An 11,506-nucleotide genomic window follows, 5' to 3' on the forward strand; every position below is an offset into this window, starting at 1 on the left:
ATTGGTTAAGGCACATGGAATAATAAAGAACCATTCCCCTTTGTGGGAGGGTAGGGAATCAAACAAAGCCTGATCTATGAGTTGGGTTGCCTAGGTTCCAGTCATGGCTGTGTCCTTCCCTGGTTCTTGACCTTGGATAAAATTACTTCAGGTTTCTGGGCCTCAACTGTAAACTGAAGGAGGTGGCCTCAAAGGGGCTCCTGCAGGTCTATGGGGCTGTGATCATTTCCCCTCTCTGAGTCTTAGGCTGTCTGCTTGCTGCTAGAGGGAGACGGTCCCACTCAGCCTTCTCCCTTCACTCTGCTTACATCAAATGGATCTGAAACAGTTTGGAATGAACAAGAAGCCAGAGCCCAAAAGTCCCCAGGCCTTCTTCTGTCTCCCCTCACTTTCTACCATCACAGTGTTAGTCCCAGGTATTGCTCTCATTCCCACCTCCTTGTTATTAATGAGGGGAGAGACAGGTCCTTAACCCAATCTCCTCGTAGCCCAGCATAGCCCTACTCCCAGTGTACCCTTCTAAAGAAAAATTTGTGATGTCGGCTTCACTTGTGTCATCTGATGCTGTTCTTGGGGACTACGGGTAGGGCCTAGTCCAAGGCATGGGCCGTGAAGCAACTCACAGTAACAGAGGCTTTTGCAATCCTAAAATGGGATTGCATTTGCAATCCTAAAATGCTGCAGTTCTTCCCAGTCATATCTTGAATTCATGAAGCGCCATTTTATTGGGAGTCTACTATGTACAAAGTACTCTGTTGGGCACTAGGAAGGGAACACTCAGATAGACAAGAAGCTCACAGGCTGGTGGGTGAGACGGATGTGTCTTGTAGCACATAGAGCACTTCGTGTACTTCACAAGGGCATACAGGACTTTAGCTCATCAGATTCTCAAAACTTCTAGGAGATATGTAGGACAGTATCATCTTCATTTTGGTGAACTGAGTCGCATAAGTACATGTGAGCCTATAAAAGTAAGAATAAAAATAGAGTAGGTGCCAATTGCAGAGATGTCTGATGATGTGAGGTAGGTTCTAACCACACAGCACAGTGAGCTTTTGGGAGAGAAGCACTATGGGTAGACCTTGCTTTCATGTTTAGCCAGCTTATTCTTGGAAAACTGAGGGGTCACCAAGACTGTTTTTATGCAGAGGAGTCAAAGCCTAAGGAACTGATGAAGACTGAGTCCTATTTTCAGGTAGCCCACTGACTGAGAAGATGGAGGGGTTTCTGCAGAATAATCAGGGCCAGAGAAAAATTGCCATTAAGCCTGCCTTAGGAAGGTTCCAGAATGGAGTCTTAGGGCTTGATCAAGAAGAGTCCAGGAGGCCATCCACAAAGCTTGGCTCACAGAGTTTTGAATGAGCCTGTCCTGCAGCGCAGCCCGGGGTCTTCTCAGCATCTGCCCTCTCTGGAGGCACTCTCTAAGCTCCAGGAGTTCTGCAGGTAACGCAGTCCCCAAAGCTCTGGCTTCTTTCAAAAACAGCTGGAGGGCACATCTGCAAAATCCTTCACTAACAAGCAACCTCTTCTCTGGCAGTCCTGCTCTGCCCTTTGGCTGGAATAATTGAGCACAGATGTATGTGCATGTGAGTGCATGCATATCTGTATACTTGGGAGAGGTGGGGGATGCAGTTGTATTGCCAGGGAGGAGAGGATTCTCACTGATCTGTTCTTACTAGCTGCTTCCAGGTATTTGCCTTTGCTGCCCTCCCTCCTTTCCTTTCCTGGCCCTCCGCAGATTCCTGGCAGGGGCTCACTCCCTGCTCTGTGCCCTAAGGCTACACTGTCCCAGAGCCCGACTGCAGCAAAACACTAAAAAGTCTGCAGGCATCAGAAACCAGGTCCTGAGTGAAGTACTAAATCTGGAAGTGGAGAGCAGGAGAGGGGACTCATGTACATGTGGTGTGCCTAGTGGTTAGGAGCCTGGGATCTGATGACAGATTGTCTGGGTTCACAATTTTGTTCCGTATTCTACCACCAATGTAACCTCTCTGTGCTTCAGTTGCCCTGCCTATAAAATGGAGATAACGGTGCCTTCCTTATAAGAGTGTTTCACAGATTCAATGCATAATTATCTATAAAGTAGTTAGAACAGGGCTGGACATATACCAAGTACTCAAAAACTAATAGCTATTAGTTTCAGTCTGTCTTCTAAGATATGTTTCCAACTCCCAAGCTGCCAGGGGCTCCTATTAGTTGCCTGCCCTGATGAGGGTGCCTGCCCTCTTTAAGGCAGGTGCCACGGCACCTTGTAAAGTTTTCTCTCCATGGAACTTGAGCTCAGCCCTAGCCAAGTGTGATCAGCTCTGAAGCCTTGGAGATTTCTAGGAAGTGCTGCTTGTGCTGGCTCCAATGCTGTGATTCCTTCAGGAGCTTAAGGCCCAGTAGTCTTCTCCACACAGGACAGGAGCTAGATTTGGGGGAGAGATAGATGCCTGAGTAGAAAAAAACATAAGTTGTTACTCTTATGCTCTTACCCAACAACTTTCAACATGGAACACTTCTGTGACCAACTGTGTGGTGCGTTTCCCAATTTTTCACACACCAAGCAAGCAATCAATTCTGCAGCAGTCACCAGCTGGATGTCCTCCAATTCAATTTTGATGCTACCTACCAGGAGACAGCATCAGATCCTGCAAGTTGAGGGCTCAGTCCCCAAGCCTGTCTCCCACTTCCAATGCCAATCACCAGCCCCAGGTTATTTTGCCTCTGCTTCTGACTGACTGGCTATAAATCGGATTTCCCACTGTCATGTGCGTCCGTGTGAAGAGACCACCAAACAGGCTTTGTGGGAGCAATAAAGCTTTTTAATCACCTGGGTGCAGGCGGGCTGAGTCTGAAAAGAGAGTCAGCGAAGGGAGATAAGGGTGGGGCCGTTTTATAGGATTTGGGTAGGTAAAGGAAAATTACAGTCAAAGGGGGGTTGTTCTCTGGCGGGCAGGAGTGGGGGTCATAGGGTGCTCAGTGGGGGAGATTTTTGAGCCAGGATGAGCCAGGAAAAGGACTTTCACAAGGTAATGTCATCACTTAAGGCAAGGACCGGCCATTTTCACTTCTTTTGTGGTGGAATGTCATCAGTTAAGGCGGGGCAGGGCATTTTCACTTCTTTTGTGATTCTTCAGTTACTTCAGGCCATCTGGGCGTATCCGTACAAGTCACAGGGGATGCGATGGCTTGGCTGGGGCTCAGAGGCCTGACACCCATGAACCCCTCAGCAGGTTTGATCAGTTTGCTAGAGCAGCTCACAGAACTCAGGGAAGCACTTACTTAATTTTACCAGTTGGAAAGAATATTTATTTATTTTTATTTTTATTTTTACGATGGAGTTTTGCTCTTGTTGCCCAGGCTGGAGTGCAGTGGCATGATCCTGGCTCACTGCAACCTCCACGTCCCAGGTTCAATAAAGGATATTTTAAAGGATACAAGTGAACTGCCAGATGAAGAGATACGTAGGGTGAGATCTAAAGTCCTGAGCACAAGAGCTTCTGTCTCTGTGCAGTTGGGATATGCCATCCTCCTCGTGGGCAGATGTTCAAACTCCATGTTTGGCTATCCACAGGCTTTTCAAATCCTGTCTTTCTGGGTTTTTATGAAGGCTTCATTATGTAGGCATGATTGTTTTTTTTTTTTTTTTTTTTGAGACGGAGTCTCGCTCTGTCGCCCGGGCTAGAGTGCAGTGGCCGGATAACAGCTCACTGCAAGCTCCGCCTCCCGGGTTTACGCCATTCTCCTGCCTCAGCCTCCTGAGTAGCTGGGACTACAGGCCCCCACCACCTCGCCCGGCTCGTTTTTTTGTATTTTTTAGTAGAGACGGGGTTTCACTGTTAGCCAGGATGGTCTCGATCTCCTGACCTCGTGATCCGCCCGTCTCGGCCTCCCAAAGTGCTGGGATTACAGGCTTGAGCCACTGCGCCCGGCCAGGCATGATTGATTAAATCATTGGCCATCAGTGATCAACTTAACTTTCAGCCCCTCTTCCCTCCTAGGAGGCTGGGAGTGTGGCTGAATGTCACAATCCTCTAATCCTGCCTTGGTCTTTCTGGTGACCAACTCCCATCCTGGGGCTACCTACCTGCTGCCAGCCATCAGTCAACTCATTAGCATACAAAAAGGCATCACTTGGGAGATTCTAAGGATTTTAGGAATTGTATAGCCAAGAACAGCAGGAAATGTCAGACAAGGGTCAGAGAGGCAGTCTTGGCCTGCAAGGGCTGAGGAAGGCCCTTCTTGCCCTCAACAAGAGCATGCTCCCCACTGACACCCACCTATGCAGTTTGCCAAAGAGGTTACTTCAGAAGGTTCATCAGCCCATGGCCTAAAGGATTAAGAGAGTTTCAAATTTATGAAAACTCCAGTGTAGAGAAAAGAGTAAAAATAGTTGTGAGCTCCAGGCCAACTTTTGGAGAAGCAAAAAATTAAAAACAGCTGAACTTGTAATCTTTTTTTTTTTTTGGTGTGGTGGGGGAATGGGTGGAGCTTGAGAAGGGCTGGAGCTGAGCAGGATGCAAGAAACATTTGTTCTGCTTGCTCCAGAAAGAAGTGAGCGTGTGTGAATTCAATTTTTTGGATCACTGCCCAAAGTGGTCACACATCACCACAGGTGAAGGATCCCCTCGCCACCAGAATTCTCTTTGCACTGAGCACCTCACCCCTACCCTCTGCCTGCAGCTGTTGCAACTTCTGGTCTTCCTGTTAGTGGCAAATCTATACCGGTCTGCAGCAACCTCAGTTCTTGACTCCTCAGAAGAAAGAATTCAATGGAGGGGCATAAGGCAAAGGGAAAGACTGAGAAAAGTTTTAGAGCAGGAGTGAAAGTATCTGAAGAAGTTTTAGTGCAGGAACAAAAGGATGCAATGTATACTTGTAAGAGGACCAAGCAGGCGACATGAGAGATTCAAGTGCATGGTTTGACCTTTGACTTGCGGTTTTATATGTTGGCATGCTTCTGGGGGGTTGCATCTCTTCTTTCTTGATTCTTCCCTTAGGGTGGGCTGTCCACACGTGCTCTGGCCTGCCAGTACTTGGGAGGGGCCGCATGCACAGTATGTTTACTGAAGTTGTAAGCATGCTCACATGAGGCATTCTTCCCTTACCAGTTGAGTGTTCCTAGAGGAAGGCCATATACCAGTTAAACTCTGCCATTTTGCCTCTTAGGGCACATGCTTGAACCCACTAGCCCAACTCCTGAGATCTTATCAGGAAGCTGCTGATAACCAGTTTCAGATTTTTCTATCTATTGGGAGACATTCCCTGGTGCCAACTGCAACCAATTATTATTTTAGAGAGACAGTTTAACAATCACCTGACCATCACACTTGATGGTCGCCTGACATTCCTAGTTTTGGGGGAGCCCTCTCCTGCCCTGCTCATGTCTGACTACCTACTATAACATTTCCAGGGCCTGGGCATGCCTTTTTGCAGGATTCAGTGGCACCAGGTTGGCTCACACTTGAAGAATACACATTTGGTCCCCGTGCATTGAAGGTGGCATTCAACTGGACACTGGCAGTGGAGGGAGGCAGCATATCCCTGGCCCAGCTCAGCCACAGGGGTCAGTTCAGAGAACTCCAGAGGAGGTTGGAACTGAGGGCTCGAGTCTGGAAGAGGGACATTACTCATCCCAGAAAGGCTTCTAAAGAGGTCCTCAGTAGAGAGGACCTCTTTGAAACTGCCTTTGCAAAAATTTTAACAGTGATAAAATTATGACAGTTTGAAAGAGATCTTACCTAACCAACTCCATCTTGCCTTTAATCTCCAAACTGCCCTTGGTCATTCCTGGGTGTGGGCCAAGGTAACTTTGGTAGAAATTTATAGATCGAATGGTAATAGCTCTTCCCAAAACTAAACTGCCTTTATAAAACTAACGCAAGGCCACAAGTTTAAGATTATGAAAGGGGCCTGAATTTTGCTAAGATATAGGTGTAGTTAAATAATTAATAGCCATTGTTCTAGAGGTCACAAGATTTGCAACATTGCCAATTACTCCTGTAAATAACATCACTATTGTGGAACCTAAGATTGGCTTTTTAAGATGACTTTTCAGACTTTTACATTTCTGACAACTGACTGGATGACTCCATCTGGACCAGTGACTCCTGTGGTCCCAACCAGACGTGGAATCAGCACATGAGGACCATTTTCCACAGCGCTATGATTGTCTCTTGAATATCCATATCTGTATTCTTCCTATTCCTATTTCCTTTTTAGGCTATAAGGTTTACTGCTATCAGTTTTTCAAAGGGGAGGAGGTAGTGGGACAAAAAAGCAGGTTGATAACTGCCAGAGTTCACACAGAACCAAACTATCCTTGAAAAACCTTACCCGTCAAATTTTCAGGGAGGCTAATTGGACTAATAATAAAACTCCAGTCTCCTGTTTAGCTGGCTCTGCGTGTATTAAACTTGCTCTATTGCAATTCCCCTGTCTTGATAAATTGGCTCTATCTAGGTAGCAGGCAAGAAGAATGCCTTGGGTGGTGTATTAGTCCATTCTCACACCGCTATAAGGAAATACCTGAGACTGGGTAATTTATAAAGAAAAGAGGCTTAATTGACTCACAGTTCTGCATGGCTAGGAGGCCTCAGGAAACATACAATCATGGTGGAAGGCATCACTTCACAGGGAGGCAGAAGAGAGAATAAGTGCAAGCAGAGGAAATGCCAGATGATTCTAAAACCATTAGATCTCATGAGACTCACCATTACAAGAATTGAATGAGGGAAACCGCCCACATGATCTGATTACCTCCACCTGGTCCTGCCTTTGACACATGGGGATTATGGAGATTACAATTCAAGGCGAGATTTGGACGGGGACACAGAGCCAAACCATATCAGGTCTTTATAGCTTCACTTGGGACTTTGGCATTTGTCTGGGATAGGATGAGGATGGAGCATGGACTAGTTCCTGAGAGTGAGGTAAGGGAAAATGCTGCCAAGAAGACACTGGCCAGGAGGGAGCTGGATCTAGTAACAGAGACAAGAAGCCTGCCAACTCAAGCCAGACCTTGGGCTATTGGGATGTGGGACGGAATTAAAGAATGAAGATAACATCAGTATCCACTGGATGTGATGAGGATTAATGCACGTGAAGCACTTAGTACAGACCCTAGCACACAGTAAGTGCTTAATTAATGGCATCAAGCTGCAAACTCTATCATCTCTGTCTTTTAGAGGCTATAATGCTGGGATTACAGGCACTTGCCACCACGCCCGGCTAATTTTTTTTTTGTATTTTTTAGTAGAGACAGGGTTTCACCGGGTTAGCCAGTATGGTCTCGATCTCCTGATCTCATGATCTGCCTGCCTTGGCCTCCCAAAGTGCTGGGATTACAGGCATTGAGCCACTGTGCCTGGCCGAAAAAAAAATTTTAAGAGTCAGTGTCTCACTCTATTGCCCAGGTGACAGTGCAGTGGCATACTCCTAGCTCATGGCAGTTTTAAACTCCTGGGATTAAGCAATCCTGCCTCAGACTCTCAAGCAGCTAGGACAAGGAGTGCATACCACCATGCATGGCTAAAGAGACACTAAAACAAAGAAACAAACAAAACAAAAACAAAAAACTTTGGTTAACCCAGCCTTCCCCAAATATATTTGTCTGCAGAATTTTTTTTTTTTTTTTAACATTAGACTTTTCACCATCCACTGGAGCTGACAATCTCTGGTCATGCTTTGGGAAAATCCACTCTCTTTCCAGTGAGGGGCTCTAGTAACATTTGTCAGTGCTTTAAAAATGTTTCAATTGGATGTCAATTAATACTTTTTTTTTTTTTTGAGACAAGGTCTGTCTCTACTGCTGACTGGAGTACAGTGGCATGATCTCAGCTCACTACAACCTCTGCCTCCTGGGCTCAAGCCATCCTCCCCCTCAGCCTCCTGAGTAGCTGGGACTACAGGTATGCACCATCATGCGTGGCAAATTTTTGTATTTTTTGTAGAGACAGGGTTTTGCCATGTTGCACAGGCTGGTCTTGAAGTTGTGAGCTCAAGCAATCCACCCACCCTGACCTCTCAAAGTGCTGGGATTACAGATGTGAACCACTAGGCCTGGCAATACTTTCTTTCCTATTCATTAGCTCCTATTTGGAGAAGAAGTTGAGGGAGGTTCTCTTTAAAAATAGAGACTGGTTCAACCATTATGGAAAACAGTATGGCGATTCCTCAAGGATCTAGAACTAGATGTACCATATGACCCAGCCATCCCACTACTGGGTATATACCCAAAGGATTATAAATTACTCTACTACAAAGACACATGCACACGTATGTTTATTGCGGCACTATTCACAATAGCAAAGACTTGGAATCAACCAAATGTCCATCTGTGACAGACTGGATTAAGAAAATGTGGCACATATACACCATGGAATACTATGCAGCCATCAAAAAGGATGAGTTTGCGTCCTTTGTAGGGACATGGATGCAGCTGGAAACCATCATTCTTAGCAAACTATCACAAGAAGAGAAAACCAAACACCGCATGTTCTCACTCATAGGTGGGAACTGAACAATGAGATCACTTGGACTCGGGAAGGGGAACATCACACACTGGGGCCTATCATGGGGAGGGGGGAGGAGGGAGGGATTGCATGGGGAGTTATACATGATATAAACGTTATGCACATGTACCCTAGAACTTAAAGTATAATAAAAAATAGAAAAAGAAAAAAAAAATAGAGACTGTATCATCAGGGCTGTTGGGGAAAGGGAAAGAGGCATTGTATCTTTGTTGGAATTGGGGCTTTCTAAGAGGAGGAGCAGAAACTGTGCTGGTGGCTATGGTGGTTGTGGGATGAACAACAGGATGGATGTACGGAGGGACCAAGACAGCCCTCTATTCTAATTCCTGGATGAAAACTTTAAGGATCAAATCTCAAGAACACCAATGATTCTACTGTCCTCCTGTGTATAGGAATAGAGATGGGAGGATGTTCTCTGATTATTTAATAAAAGTCAGCCATGAACAAGGCGCCATACTAGGTTTCACCTGTGTCTGTGTGACGAGACCACCAAACAGGCTTTGTGTGAGCAATAAAGCTTTTTAATCACCTGGGTGCAGGCTGGCTGAGTCCAAAAAGAGAGTCAGAGAAGGGAGATAGGGGTGGGGCTGTTTTATAGGATTTGGGTAGGTAAAGGAAAATTACAGTCAAAGGGGGTTGTTCTCTGGCTGGCAGGGGTGGGGGTCACAAGGTGCTTAGTGGAAGAGTTTTTGAGCCAGGATGAGCCAGGGGAAGGAATTTCACAAGGTAATATCACCAGTTAAGACAGGAACAGGCCATTTTCACTTCCTTTGTGATTCTTCACTTGCTTCAGACCATCTGGATGTATTTGTGCAGGCTTGGGCTCAGAGGCCTGACATTCCCGTCTTCTTATATGAATTAGAAAAATAAAATAAAATAGCGTTGAAGTGTTGGGGCAGTGAAAACTTTTGGGGGGTGGTATGAAGAGATAATGGGCGATGTTTCTCAGGGCTGCTTCGAGCAGGATTAGGGCAGCATGGGAACCTGTAGTGGGAGAGATTAAGCTGAAGAAAGATTTTGTGATAAGGGGTGATATTATGGGGTTGTTAGAAGAAACACTTGTATAGAATGATTGGTGATGGCCTGGATGCAGTTTTGTATGAATTGAAAAACTAAATGGAAGACACAAGGTCTGAATAAGAGAAGGAGAAAAACAGGTATTAATGGACTAAGAATTGGGAGGACCCAGGACATTCAATTAGGGACTGCCCAAGGAGGTTCAGCATAGCCCTGCCAGCAAAGATTATTTATTTACTCTAAGAGGGAGTTAAGAGTGGTGGTTTGGGGATAGCACCAGGAGGTATCAGCTGTGATGGCTTGGAGAAACAGTGTAAACCGGCAGTGTAAACAAGAGCAGGGCATTTATGAGTAGTTGAGAACGGTGAATAGGGGTATGACTAGACAGAAGATAGTAGGGATGACGAGTTTTTGGGGCACAGTCCAAGCTGGTCTGGTGTCTGGAATGAGACTGGGGCCTAATAAAAAGGAGTGTCTATACAGGAGCTCAAATGGGCTGTACCCTGTAGCATTCTGAGGACAGGCCCGAATTTTGAGAAGGGAAAGTGGTAAAAGTATTGTCTAGTCCTTTTTAAGTTGGTGACTGAGCTTGGTGAGGTGTGTTTTTAAAAGACCCTTAGTCTCATCTACCTTTTCTGAAGATTGAGGACGGTAAGAGGTAAAGAGGTATGAGGGTTTCATTGAATACCAAGAGCCTGAGAAACTGCTTGGGTGATTTGACTAGTAAAGGCTGGTCCATCATTGGACTGTAAAGAGGTGGGAAGGCCAAACCAAGGAATTATGTCTTTTTTTTTTTTTGAGATGGAGTCTCGCTCTGTCGCCCAGGCTGGAGTGCAGTGGCTGGATCTCAGCTCACTGCAAGCTCCACCTCCCGGGTTTACGCCATTTTCCTGCCTCAGCCTCCCGAGTAGCTGGGACTATAGGCGCCCGCCACCTCACCCAGCTAGTTTTTTTTTTGTATTTTTTAGTAGAGACGGGGTTTCACCGTGTTCGCCAGGATGGTCTCAATCTCCTGACCTCATGATCCGCCCGCCTTGGCCTCCCAAAGTGCTGGATTACAGGCTTGAGCCACCGCGCCCGGCCAGGAATTATGTCTTAAAGAAGGGAAGAAATGACCACGGTGGCCTTTTCGGACCCTGTGGGAAAGGCCTCTACCCATCCAGTGAAAGTGTCTACCCAGACCAAGAGGTATTTTAGTTTCCTGACTCGAGGCATGTGAGTAAAGTCAATTTGCCAGTCCTAGGCAGGGGCAAATTCCCGAGCTTGATGTGTAGGTTAGGGAGGGGGCCTGAACAATCCCTGAGGAGTAGTAGAATAGCAGATGGAGCACTGAGACGTGATTTCCTTAAGGATAGATTTCCACGATGGAAAGGAAATGAGAGGTTCTAAGAGATGGGTTAGCGGCTTGTAACCTACATGGAAGAGGCTATGAAATGATGACAGAATAGAATGGGCTGGTGAGGCTGGAAGGAGTTATTTTCCTTGGTCTAAGAACCATTTGCCTTGTGTGGGAAGAGATTGATAGGTGGAAGTTTTAGTGAGGGAGTAGGTGGGAGTGACCAATGAGAAGGAGAAAAACTAGCCTTGAGGGACAGAAGTTGGAAGGCTAGCTGCTTTTTTAGCTACCTTATCAGCATAAGTGTTGCCCTGAGTGATGGGATCTGACACCTTTTGCCGGCCCTTGCAGTGAATGACTCCAGCTTCCTTTGGAAGTAAAGCGGCTTGAGAAGAGTTTTTATTAAAGAGGAATTAATGAGGGAGGAGCCTTGCATAGTGAGGAAACCTCTTTCTGCCTTATAACAGCATGGTGGTGCAGGATATGGAAGCATATTTAGAGTCATTATAAATATTGACACATAGTCCTTTTCTAAGAGTGAGGGCTCTAGTTAAGGCAATGAGTTCAACTTGCTGAGAGGTAGTGGAGGGGGGCAGAAAGTATATGCGTCTGGTGTGAGGAAAAAAATAGATTT

Source organism: Trachypithecus francoisi, unplaced genomic scaffold (genome assembly GCF_009764315.1).
Source record: "Trachypithecus francoisi isolate TF-2019V2 unplaced genomic scaffold, Tfra_2.0 Lachesis_group6, whole genome shotgun sequence".
In the NCBI taxonomy this organism is placed as follows: domain Eukaryota; kingdom Metazoa; phylum Chordata; class Mammalia; order Primates; family Cercopithecidae; genus Trachypithecus; species Trachypithecus francoisi.